Source organism: Gallus gallus, chromosome 14 (assembly GCF_016699485.2).
Source record: "Gallus gallus isolate bGalGal1 chromosome 14, bGalGal1.mat.broiler.GRCg7b, whole genome shotgun sequence".
NCBI lineage: Eukaryota > Metazoa > Chordata > Aves > Galliformes > Phasianidae > Gallus > Gallus gallus.
This window is the reverse complement of record NC_052545.1, coordinates 9571815-9585270: the sequence shown is the minus strand read 5'-3', so window position 1 is coordinate 9585270 and position 13456 is coordinate 9571815. Positions and strand designations below refer to the sequence as shown.

Genomic DNA, 13456 nt, shown 5'->3' with positions numbered 1-13456 from the left:
TACATTCGTTAGCAGCAGTGCTATTGCAGTGAATACCAGATGGAATTAACAGTGACAGAGCAATAAAGTGTTCATACATTTCTTTCTCACAGCTTACAAACTCAGGATTTATTCCTGACCTTTGGTGTGAAACTTGACAATTGCTAGTAAATCATATATAATACTGGTAGTATTCAGTGCCGCGACTCAGACCTTTTCACCCTGGAGATGTAACAGATAATTTTCTAAGAATTTATTTGTGGATTAACATTAATTATCATGCACACTTCACGAAGAATTAATGTCAGTAGATAATAAGCTTATCTCCATTCAGGACACTTTCCGGTTTATTCTTGCCATCTCTGTGGTGATGTGTTTACATAATACAGGATCACAGCATGGCTGAGGTTGGAGGCACCTCGGGGTCCCTCACAGTCCCAGCAGAGCCACCCAGAGCAGGGCCCGGTCCCATGGGTAGGCAGCTTTGGGAGAGCTCCAAGGAGGAGACCCCACAGCCTCAGGGCAGCCTGTGCAGGGCTCCGGCACTGCGCAGCACAGCAGTACTGCCTGATGGGCAGAGGGAACTGCTGTGCTCCAAGTGGTGCCCACTGCCTCTGCTCCAGGCACTGGGCACTGCTGCAAGGAGCCTGGCTGTGTCCTCTTTGCACCTCCCTTCAGGTAACTATAGACATGGATGAGATCCCCGAGTCTTCTCCAGGCTCAGAGGGGATCTCTGAGAGATGCTCTGCTTCTCTCAGCCTCTCTACCTGGCAGAGGTGCTTTAATCGCTTCATCATCTTTATGGCCCTCCATTGGACTCATCTTGAGTGTGTCCGGTCTAGGTCTCCTGTACAGGGGGATGCAGCAGTGGACACATGGCTCGTAGCCCCTCCCCACCAGAGGGGAGGGACTACCTCCCTCTATCTGCTGGCAATACTTTGCCTAATGTAGCCCAGATACTGTTAGCCTTCTTTGGAGCAACCTGGTGTCCATCAGGACTCTCAAGTACTTTCCATTCAGGTGCCTCTTCCAGCTTGTGCTGATGCTTGGGGTAGTTCCTTCTCAGGTACGGTGCTTTGCAACTCTCTGCTGTACTTCAGGAGGTTCTTTACAAAGCCCATTTCTCCAGCCTGTCAACATCCCTCTGGACAGCAGCACAACCCTCATGTCTGTCAGACACCCCTCCCAGTTCTGTGTATCTGAGTTGTCTGCTCAGAAACTCACCACGTTCTCCTTTTATAGGCAGTTATAGCAAGTATCTCCTCTGGGCTTTGGGTCCACAAGCAGGCTTTTCTGAGTTGGAGACACCTGAAGGAGAGGTTTAGAGGTTAGGTAGGAACTTGTTTCCTGCTTTTATACATTTTGTGCATTTCATCTGGTAGAGGAAAAGAAGTCTTGCACACCAGTCAGGTTGCAGACTTGGTCTCTTTCATTTTGTTAGCTGAACTTACTGTCTTGCTCTGAGTCAGTCAGGAATTATTTTTCTAAAAGACAGCAGTTCCAGCCTTTTTCTGATAGAAAATCCTCAAGTGCAGGTGCTAACCTCTATTTAACAGTTTTGATACTCTGAAAATAGGCTTCCTTCACTTCATTAGCTGTCATATACCTTAGAAGTCCCTACAGACCTTGGGGGTAAAAAGCAGAGCATGAGCTGGTTAAGGTTTCCAGTTTCTGGACACAAAAATACAAATGTTGGCTAATTATAACCATGAGATCATTAGTGAAATACATAGATGTGGGAGTCATTTCATGTCAGATATACCCTAAAGAGAAGGGAGATCTGGATTTTTTTTTTTTTTTTTTTTGTCATATTTGGCCAATTTAACAGTTCCACAGGAAAAACAAGGATGCAAAACCGTAATGATGCTGTGACATTTACTCCTGTATAAGAATGAACTGTCTGCAGGAAAATACCCAGCTAGGAATAAAAATCCTGATCCTGAATCATGTACACATGCCTTGCACTCTTCCTTGCATATAAGCCTAACTTTGCAACCATCTATGTGCAAAATACTGTACATAGAAGTGCCATAAGGCATCAGCAACACCCTCAGCAGTAGCTGTAGGCTGCTTGTATGGAAGAGGGAGGATCCAGCTCACTCATCTCAGTCATTGAGCAGTTAGACCTCTAGAAAGGGTGCTGTTCTTTTTTTTTTTTTTTTTTTTTTTTGCACGTATTGTTGTCTTTGCATTTATTACAGCAATCATAATCTTTCATAAGTCTTTCTCTTTGATCCCACAGGGCTGCAAAAATTCTAGCCTACATCCATCCTGGTCATGGAAGGAGACAACTGATGGTTGGTAGGGAGCTTTATTCTTATTTATGTGTTCTAGCATTATTAAAGACTCGCACCTCATGTGAGGCATTTCCAGGAAGGAGGGACACATGCAGTGGGAGAGAGAGGGGAAGGGAATGCACAGTGAAACTCAGGAGCTTAAACCTCACCTGTTGCAGAGGTGAGCTCTTCATCCTGACAAGTGAAGAGCCCAATGACGCAGCTTCCAGTGCTGCTGTTAAGGCTCAAGCTGAGCAGCAACACAAGGTCACCCCAAAGTTCACCCCTCATACAGAGCTCTACCTATAACAGCTACAGGTAGCAAGGTGGGGATGTGCGGCTGTAGGAGACATTTCTCCTCCTCTGTCTTTCTTCTCCTTGCATGTTTTTATTCTTGTGCTTTCCCACTGTGCTTGAATGGAAATCAGATCTCAGTCGTGCCCAGGAAACTCATTGAAATGGTAAACCCCCAGCAGCATCATGCGTGGTGAGCATGTAGGCCGACTGTTTCACCTGCCTCCATGCAGTGCTGTTTGTCCCCTGCCTCCTTTGCCCGTTCAGGCATTTGGACTCTATTTAATAGCAGGGCTAAAACATCACTGCACTGGGTGGGCCAATACTGGCTGAAGGAATAACAAAGGCACGGAGCACCACAAGGAAAACTAGGCCCCTGTGGGCCTCCAGACATGGAGGTTTCCAGCTCCTATGGACTGGAGCATGCACAGATAGCACTGGGCCCTGTGAAGACAGTGAGGTTTTAGAGCTCCGTTACATGCAGTTCACTGGAGCCTTGGTTTCTCCCCCACAACACAAGCTGTAACAGAACCTGTCTGTTCAACAGAAGAGTTCTGTTCAACATATGAAAACCGTGAATTTTACCATTAGTTGGCCAATGTTTATTTCTCTTTACATAAGCAGTAATAACAGCTTAGACATGGCCACCCAACAGTCTGTAGGCCACACACGGCCTAGCCCGGCCCACCCTGCAGCCTGCCTAGGGCACAATCACACCTCTTTACCAGATATTCATAAGCCCTCTCTTAGCAGAGAGAAATGTCCTTCACTTCACAAACACACCTTATTCACGTCATCGCTTTTTGGCAGTGTGCACATTTGTGAACAACTGTTTACAAGGATGAAGTACAGAAAGAATAATTTCATCAAAAATGAATGAAATTCTCCTGTACCCGAGTGCTTCAGACAGTTCAGCTCACATTTTAAGTACTGTTTTCTTTCAGGTTTTCCTTTTTTCTTAGCTAGCTGGCATAGCCTTAGGAATAAAACATTTTCAGAGACCCTGAACAGCAGCCCACCTGTGTTTTAATTGCTCCTCTATGAGGAGTGTGGATACAGCTGGAAGGTGATCTGCAGAAGTCTCCTGGAAGTACTTCACAGTTTTATTTGCCAAGGCCATCCCAAACTTACTCAGGTGATTTTGCATAGGTGTTTTTTTCCTTTCCCTTCAGATTTCATCCCCCCCTCCCCAAGTTTTGATCTAGAAAATTCCAGCACTCCATAGGAAATGTCTCACAGGAAGGCTTTCTGTGAGAGCTACAAACACTTGGGATGCCTCTCTGGCACAATGCCTGCAGTAGGGAACTGCTGCAGCTCTCAGCAGCATTTCCAGGGCTCGAAGAGCAGCTGCAATGGTCCCTCCTGTATTTTGTGTTGCAGAATTGAGCCTGATGATGGCAGAGTCGCTTAGCTCCAGGCTGGCTTACTGTAAAGCCTCACTTAAAGAACTGGTTACAGACAAATTGATAGCACTGATGCCACTTGAGCCCCCCTCTCCTTTACATCAGAGGCTTTCTAATCCACATCAGTATTAAATACACTGAAAAAGAGAGGGAGGAAAAAAAAAGGCGAGAGAAAATTAAAGAGTCCTTCACTTCAATGTCATTTCAGTCTACCAAGGTTACATCAGGGCTAGATGCTGGTTGCAGCTCAGCTCAAGGGAGCAAAGGTCTCTGAGGGCTGATTGCAAACAGCTCTGGCTGCTCTAATCTCTGTGGGCTGCTAATAAAAGGCAAAACCACTTCTGGGGACATTTCCAGTGCTGAGACAGAACAGCAGTGTTTTTTCCTCCATATCCTTTACATTCTCAGCACAGGGAGCTTTCTCCTGTCTCATGTCTCTCCCAGAGGGAGGTTTGGGGGGAATTTCTGATTTTTCAATGAAAGGATTGAAATAATATAAATCTATCTATCGAATAGAAATGTTGGTACAAAAAGATGATACTGTATTTTTTAAAGGAGCATGAAGGTAAGAAACTGCTGGGGATCTTCCTGCTGATAGTAAGGGCCTTGAGAGCTGGGTCCTAAAGCAGGGACACAATAAGTAGCAGTCAGTTATGGACATCCTGCTCACTGGCTTACTATACTTCCCTTTAGTTAAATCTCATTGTAGTTTTGCATTGTTCTCCAAAGGCTGTTTTTATTATTATTATTATTATTATTTGCATTGTTTTGAGTTTAATTGAATTTCCCTGTTAAATGACAGTCTTTTGCTGGGCCCAGATGAAGAGGGTGACAGCATTTCAAATAACTGTTTCACAGATTTGCAACCACTTGAACAGAAGAGGCAGATGTGGCCACTGAGATAAATTTCACTGAAATGCCACTGCAGTCCTCTGCCTGCACAGAAGCTCATTTAGCACTGTATACGGAGTTTGTGAAAAGCTCTGTATGAGAACCTCTCAGGTGTCTTTTTTTTTTTTTTTTTTTTTTTACTGCTAACAGTATTGTTGTGCACTACAGAGAGAACAGGAGATTTACCACTAACAGTTCTTCTTTATCATGTCCATTTTCCAAATATCACAAGTAAATTATTCAGCAGAAAAAAAATCCTGTAATGAAAGGTCATAATCAGAAATCATATGAGGATAAGGAAGGTCTTCCAGAGCTGCTATTGCAAACACAGACCTGAACTGTGATACATGGCTAAGGGGGAAAAAAAAAAAAAAAAGAACAGGAAAGAGATATGGAAAGAGAAGAAAGGGAAAAGGGAAAGGAAAAAGAGGCATAAATGAGAAGAGAATGGAAGGACATGAACTTCTGCTAGCCACAGTGCATGACAACTAAAGGATCCGAGTTGCACAAACTTCTTCCGACTCCTGAGGGAGTAGATATTTTGATGTCAGTGAGAAAGCTCCTGCAAGGTTTTAGGGTCTCCCCTCTCCAGAGAGGAGAAAGGGGCAGCAAGGTGAGTTGAAAATACTCTCGCAGGCGTCGGGACCTGCTGTGAAGGAGCACTGTCAGGACAGTCCAGATGCAGATGGCCATGAGTGTGTCAGCTGGCAGCCAGCTCACCAAGCAGATTTAGCCAGTTACTGGAATCCCTGTTTAGATGCTGGATTTGCTGCCTCTGTCTTGTGTGCTGCATAGCCAAGACACATCAGGTCACCCCCAGGCTGCAGGTAGCAGGGGAAGCAGAGAAGGAGGAGAGGCTTTGCCAGCCAGGCAGTCTAGCTGGCAGTTGGTCTGCCTTTGGCAGCTCTTCAGTGCTCTTTCTAGGTGAACTGAACACAGCTAAACATCAAAGCAGCTTCCAATTCTGTTCTGATGGTGTCTTGCATCCAGTTCAAGGTGAACAGTTTTGTATCGGTATGTTCCACATAGAAATCCCAGAGGGTACATGGATTGCCACCTACATCAAAGAGTTGCAGAAGCCAGTGCTGATTCCAGGTGCTTCCAGGTTTTGCTTGATGATGAAAGAGGATGAGGAAGAAGGAAGGATTCTAAAACAGATTCTTGAGCTGCAGAATCGTACCTTTGCTGGCAACAGGCCTTGCTCTTCTCGCCAGGGTCAACGGTATCAGTTGCCTGTTTGTGTGCTACAACTGGCAGTCTGTTCCAAGAGGTAAACCAATTAGTCTTGGGCCAGATACATCTTCTGCAGCATTTCTGTGGTCTTGATCAGGAGCTCAGTGCCAAAAGTAGGAATTGGATAGAGAAAGCCATGGTTTCTTCAGCCAGGTAGCGTATCTGGGTTTGCACTACACGGCACCCCTTAGGGCTTGGGATCTCCATCACGTGAAAATAGTTACCTGTGATCCCAGTCTCAATTCTGAGAGGAGCTACTGTCATAGCAATCTATTGCCTTCTTGAGATGCAGCTGAATCTCAACCTATGTTCCCTTTGCTAGGCTGTGTACTTGGCTTTCCAGCCTTCACAGATGCTAAAGAGCAAATGAACAGATCTTAAATTCTAAACTGAGTCACCTCACACACTTGGCTTCAGATTGTGCTCCCAATCATTTGTTTGTCTTCCAGGTTGGGAACTCTCCAAGTGTTTCTGACACTCGGTTACAAACATTGCAAGTAAAGGAAAGAGTAAAAGAAAGAGTAAGTAGTAAATTCCCCTTCTCTTTAGAGAAGGGGAAGGGGTTCTTTTTTTCACTCTTTAAAAGGCAGTTCATTTAAACAATATACAGTTGCAGTCATGAATGACTGGAACTCATTTTAGAGTACGTGTTTCCCAGTCAGAAATGAAATTGGCAGTGCAATCCCTCCACCCCCAAAATTACTTGGTTTAGTAGCCAGCTGAGTAAGCAAAAAAAGCACAAGAGGATTAAGCCAAAGATGCAGCTCAAACAGTAGTTGAATCCTCAAGCATTTCAATACACAGCTGATTCAGCAAAACAGATACACATTCAAATGAAGAATATGATGAAACTGAAAAACAGGCAGCTTAATCAATAAAGCGTTCAGACTCTCCTGGTAAAGCCAAAGCAGCAGCTTAAAAAGTAAAACAGAAAAATGAGCTGGAGAGTCATATGAGGAAAAACACGAAGTAAAAACGTGAGACTGACCAGTGTCTCCCAGTTTGTTAGAGATGCTCAAATGCAGAAGTGGCCCAAGAAAAATTTTCCCATATTAATGAAGCCAAAGCTGTTGTTTCCCAAGGAAAAGCCCTGGTGCTTCTGCTGTGATTTTGGAGTCCCCATTGGAGCCCCCATTGGAGCCACATCTGGGAAATGTAACTCAGGGATGCAGGCCCCTGTTGCATACATCTTTTGATTAATACTCACAGTATGTAAATAGAAGAACAGAAGAAGCTTCTTTTCCATCACCTGCCTGCCAGCAGTGAAATCTGTTCAGAGAAACCTCACAAGAACAATCCTCAGCAAAGTAAACAAGAAGGGCTGGGAGAACTGACTGAAGGATACGCCAGCACACACTAAAATATTTGCTAATTGGAAATATATTGTCCCACCGTGCTGCCAGCTCCAGCTCTGACTCATATCAACTGGCTTCAGATTGAATTTTGAGGTTGATAACCTCATCACATATGTACCAGAAGTGCCCAGAAGAGAGGAGGCTGCACTGACACTGAGCTCTGATTTGTGCTTTCTGTTTCTGTCCTGCTTTCATCTGGGACAGAGTTGATTTTCTGTATAGTGTTTGGTATGATGCTATGTTTTGAAGTTTTGGCTTCAGGAAAAGAACAATGTAGACAACACACCGATGCTTTAGTTGTTGCTGAGCAGTGGCTGCACAAAGCCAAGGACATTTCAGTTTCTCACCCTGCCAGTGAGGGCTGCTGGGCACAAGGAGCTGGGAGGGGACAGAACCAGGACAGCTGCCCCTGTCTGGCCAAAGGGATATTCCATACAATATGACATCATAAAGGAAACCAAGGGGAGTTGACTGGGGAAGTCAGTCACAACTCAGGGTCTGTCTGAGCATCGGTTGGCAGGTGGTGAGCAATTGCTTTGTGCATCTCTTGATTTGTAAATACTATCATATTACTATTATTATTATCATATTATCCTTACTATTATTTCTCTTTTCTGTCTTGGTAAACAGTTTTTATCTCAATCTACAACTTCTACTTCTTTTCCTCCATTTTTCTCACCCCTCCATCCCAGGGAGGGGTGGGCAGTGAGTGTACTGCATGGTGCTGAGCTGCTGCTGGATTAAACTACAACGTATTCCTATTCTCCACTTCCACTTTATGTTGAGGAAGTCAGAATCTTATAAAGCTGACTGCAGTGCCCAGAGAGCCTGGAGACTAAGCTAATGTTTAGTTTTCATTGGCAAAGTTAGTGAAGAGTCTCCTTGAAGCTGATTAGACAAAGACCATGTGCAAGATTCTGCCATTTGCTGCAAGTTTTCCAATCAGCACGGCATTGCCATGAATGAAGAGGCCAATCCTTGCATAGAAGCTTTGGGAGCAATAGGCAGGAAAACTGTTTCTAGCAGAGGCAAAGCAAATGATAGAATCATAGATTATCCCAAGCTGGAAAGGACCCACAGGGATCATCAAGTCCAGCTGGGTTAGTAACTTGAACATGTCAGAGGAACTGCTTCCATGAGACAAATGCTCACTCACAGGAGTTAAACTTTCAGGATCAGTTAAAAATCATAGTGTGAAAATAAACAGAACAAGCACTGCCTCCTAATGCATGATGGGCATTAGAGCTGTGGTTCAGATGTAATAAAGTGTATAATTTCAAGCATATGAATTATCCCTTTTTTTAAGAGGATTTACATTTCACCTGTGTTTCAGGGCTTTGATGGGCTGATGATATTATAGCAGGAGAGAGACGAAATTAAATGACTGCTATCATTTCACTGTATTTATTTGACTTTGATGTTTAAAAGGCTGTGCTTTTCATTGTATTTATCTAGCTAACCTCTTATTTTTCCTGTGTTTCTGATTGAGGGTGAGTGCTTACTTTCAGCAGGACCAGAATGAGGTTTCAAAAGAGCTGAACATTATTAACATTTTACAGTACTGTATCTTGCCTCTATTCTGCATAAACCACATCGGAAAGCCAGATAATATGCACTTTATGCCCCAAACCATATCCCCGTCCTTCCTGAACCCTCTTTCTGTAAACTCCAAACTGTTCATTAAATATATTGTCTGTGTGCCTTTTTTCAACTGACAGGAATTTGGCCAGTGTGTGTGTATTATGCATAAAATCCACAGCAAGATAGATGCATAAAACTGCAGTATAACAAGTAAACATAAACATCAAGCAAACTTTGTTTAATTAGTCACTGAGTCAGTTTTTATACCTTTGTTGACTGATGGATGTTTTTAAAGCATCACTGACTCTTTTTATAATGTCTACCCCCGTTGTTTGATATTTAACAAATATTTGACACCCTAATCCAATGTTTAAATATCCTCTGTTGTAATTCAGTGCTAATGGCAATGCTGAGATGACAGAACTATTAAACTGGATACAGAGTTGTCAAATTTTAAGACAGTAAAATACTCACCTGTGACGTGCAGCATATGGCAGAAATCTGAGACAATCATCAGCTGAGTTAAGAACAAATAGAAGCTGTGCTCCCCCAAAATATAATCTGACATGCAAACATGGATAATCTTGAAATGTTTGACAGTCTGTGTTTTGAGTCAATACATTATAAAATCAGAGGTATGCAGTACCACATTTTCAAATAATAAATTACAGCATAGCTTTTAATGCTGAGCTCAGTAAACAGTTTTTTTCTACCTATTCTGTAGAGAGTTTGTTAAAATACTACCAGCTAATTATGCTTCAAATATTTAGATTTCCATGTTGTTATCCAGATTTAATTTTTTTTTCAGTGTCCCTCTCATACTTAAGCAACATTGATTTGCAGTGTTAAAAACGACAGCATTTTCAGACACATTATGGAAGTAGTACTATGATGTGTGTGCATCATAATTATCTATTCTGGTGATCCCCTGGGGTTAGAAAGGCTCCATAAGGCGACAGGCCAACAATAAGCATCTTAAATATATCGTCAGATTTTCTGTTATTACTTAAATCCATTTCATTCCTCATCTTGAATACAGGTCAGAGATGGGGTCTCAGTATATCACATATAAAAAATCAGTGTCACTGTCTGTTTGGGAAATACCATTATCATCATCTAACCTAGCTGCTCCTCAAGAAGATGATTGGTTATTTTCAGCAGTTCACTCAGTCACTTTTAAGAAGACAAGATTTACAGTTTCATTATCTGACGTTTCATTTAACATCAAATTTCAGGACTCATCATAGCAATACAAGTTACCCGAGAGTTATGTAGTTTTCTACACAGAGTCAAAGCAAAGAAGGATTTGGAAGAATTTACCAGAAAGCTGATTATATAGCTTCTTGCCAAGAAGAATCACAAGAGCAACCAGGGAGCAGATGCTCATTCCAGCTGAGACTCCCAGTGCTCTGCTAAGAGCTTCCTCCCTGCCTCATCCAACTGTGCTGGCTCTGAGCAGACCCAGCAAACCCTATTGGCCAACGACTGACTATGTGACGAAGGCAGCAGATCGATTCTGGTGCCTTTATCTGTATTTTAGATGCAGTCTAATCATACAGTATTCCTCCTGCGTTGCAGTGAATGCTGCAAGATGGATATAGATATGCACAATGCACTGCTTTCCACTCGAGGGAAGACATTTCACTATTGTTTAATCCAATATAAATTGGACCCACTTCAATATCAATTAATTATTTAACTGGAGACTCTTCAACATGAGAAAGAAATATTCTGCCTCCCATTACACACTTATTAGTAAACAGATCAGAAATGTGATCTCCCTGAGCGTGCCTTCCCAAAGACAACTGTGCACATCTGTGCTGCTGCAAGACTGAAAGTATGACCAAAGTAAGAGTCCTTTGAGCAAAAGTTCCCAAGGGGCCAAGAAGCAAGGAAGCAAAATTACTGTTGCTTCCCCAGGTGCTGAGCAGTACCCAGGCATCAGAGTACCAGTGCTCTTTCTGATGCAGGAAAGGAGCAGTGGGGTCCAAAGCGATGTACCCAATGGCAGGGAGGGCTGTGCTGGTGCCAGGACCTGCTGTCTTTCTCTCCTTTCTTTACAGGGAATTTTATTCACACATACATTAGAGACTTTACCACTCCTCTGGGAGCATAATAGCATCTAAAAGTGAGTGGATATCACTGTTCCACCAATTTAAAATCATTTTGAATGATTTGGTATGAAGGAGTTTCAGTGTAAATAAAGTGTGGTAGTAATTTGATCTCGTATCTGTAGGGGGCCTGATTCTCTTCTCATTTGGATCAGTTTTACTTTCATGTAACTCCATTAGTTTCAGCATTTATTCTTGCATGAGTGACAGCAGAATTATGCCTACCATAATCATACATGAAGTGAAAAAATCCAACTTGACTGATTTCTAAGTATTAGCCACAAATACTAGAAGCCAAAGGAGAATCTCAATGACAGCAGCCTAAGAAGTCTGCCCTTACTCTTTATATCCTTCCACATCCAATACAGACACATCTCCAAATTACAGAAGGAAGAATGAGCAGGAAGTCAAGGAAAAGTAGTTAAGACAACCTGGCTTCCACTCACATTTAGGGTTTAAATAAAACTAGATTCAAAGAGACCACTCGGCCTTGTTCAAAAGGAGAGGGAATAAAGTCATCACTGAGAAGACTTTGGTAAGGCAAGGAATTGGAAACAGTTGTTCAGCCTTTCAAATGATGAAACACTCATAGGCAGTGTTTCACTCTTCTCTGGTTGATGTTCATGAAGAAAGTTCAGGAAGGGATGAAGTTTCAGAGAACCCTCTCCAAGCTCCGATACCATCTATGACATCAGATGCTGGAGCCCGTGGCTAGGAGTAAGAGGGAAGGCCACAGACATATTTTGCTACTGTTCCTGGGAACAAGAGGGGACTGGGAATTGAGGTGTATCACCCAAGGCAAGGTTTTGATGTCACTCCACAGACCGCTTTGTAAACACTGGTTTCAGTCCAACCAGCAGAAGCAACAATCTCTTATGTTCTACTCTTTGACTGTCCCTATTATATGCAATTTTGGAAAGCAGATAAATATAGAAAAGGTTGACTGGTATCATACAAGTAACCTTGCATAAGTGAATCATGTAATGCCAGCTATTTTTCCCACTTTTACTTTTCAAACAGCTGTTCCACCACCATGGTATGTCTGATCCTGTACACATCTGAACCACGCTGTCTGACGAGGTGGTCCCCAGAAGTCTTTATATCTAACAGTGATCAAAAGCCTGACACGCTAAACACTACATAAAAGGGATGGACGCATGGTCTGGTTTCAGTTTTGAGAATTTGATATGTGGGAGTAATAAGTGTTATGTTTCCAGTGGTATCAAAAAGAAGCAGGGAAAGATGCACGATGAGAAAACAGGATGGGAAATAGCCTGTCCAAACAAAGAGCACAGACTAGAAATACTGGAAAGGATTACATTGCAGTGGTGCACCCCCGATGTCCTGCTGAGCAACAGATGTTTCTGTGATGACTGCAGAATCCCAATGACTAACCTCACAGGAATGACTGAATCCTTATTCCTTCTGCCTATCTTAGCAATTCGTTCCAGCTCCCATTTATATTCCTTGTAAGTGCAATCACTGGACTTCCTTGAAGTGTTACAAATTACCTGGCACTTCTTAAATCAATCCATTAGGATATTAGCATTTTCCCTGCCAAGTCAGTAACAAGCACTGCCTAGCCATCTTGGTGATATTTGCCTAATAACTGCCTTGTAGCGCTTACTAATACAGCTATTTCACAATTTGTCATCATCTTTTTATAACAAAAAACAACTATTTCTCTAAAATTAGGTTTTTAATTAAACATTAATTTTCTTGATAGCTAAGGCGGGGGGGGGGGCTGAAGGCAGAACATTCGTTTTCATTTTTCATTACTTTCATTTTACAGTCACTTTTCCCATTTCAGCCACAATCATCAGAACCTGTTTCTAATTTTGATTTCTAAAATCAAAATATAATGAAAAAATATTACTGAAATACAAGTTTGATTACAAACTTGGAAAATCCCTGTAGCTGTTCTATGGATTTTTAGGCCTACTTTTAAAAATCAGAATGTATATTGAAATTTAAATTTACACTTTTTTTTTCCCGCAGCCTAATTTCTCTTTTCCTCTCATATTCACAATCTTTTAGTATGCATACATACAGAGACAGATACTTATATATGAAGAGATGCATGTGGGAATGTGGAACCATTTTAGAAAGAGAAGCACAGCTATATTCTAAGAGTCCTTCCAACATCTCAACATCTCAGTTTTTGGTTTTCCTGTTCTTTCCTGCCAGTACCTCATCTGTTGTTTATGACAGCAGTATCAGAAACAGAGTAATTCTTTAAACACTTGAAGCTATTTTTAATGTTTTGTTAATATTCACCAATTCTAGCTGAAAAGTATTATTAAAAAGATAATAAGAAGTAATTTCAGCCATCA

The 13456-nt window shown here is 42.2% G+C and overlaps 2 long non-coding RNA genes across 8 annotated transcripts in view; one reads left to right on the top strand and one right to left on the bottom strand.

Annotated features, from left to right (window-relative positions):
- The window catches only part of LOC107054633, a 101854-nt gene that overhangs the window by 14557 nt on the left and 73841 nt on the right, over nucleotides 1-13456 (bottom strand). For all 5 annotated transcript variants that reach the window (XR_006931479.1, XR_006931480.1, XR_006931482.1 and 2 more), the window contains one exon: nucleotides 1204-1287. This is a non-coding gene — a long non-coding RNA (uncharacterized LOC107054633). The remainder of the gene's footprint in view (nucleotides 1-1203; nucleotides 1288-13456) is intronic.
- The window catches only part of LOC101751275, a 102310-nt gene that overhangs the window by 74321 nt on the left and 14533 nt on the right, over nucleotides 1-13456 (top strand). For 2 of the 3 annotated variants that reach the window (XR_006931483.1, XR_005839762.1), the window contains one exon: nucleotides 2222-2280. This is a non-coding gene — a long non-coding RNA (uncharacterized LOC101751275). Of the gene's footprint in view, nucleotides 1-2221; nucleotides 2281-6525; nucleotides 6598-13456 lie in introns of all 3 variants that reach the window. The other variant, XR_005839761.1, reaches the window with a different exon arrangement.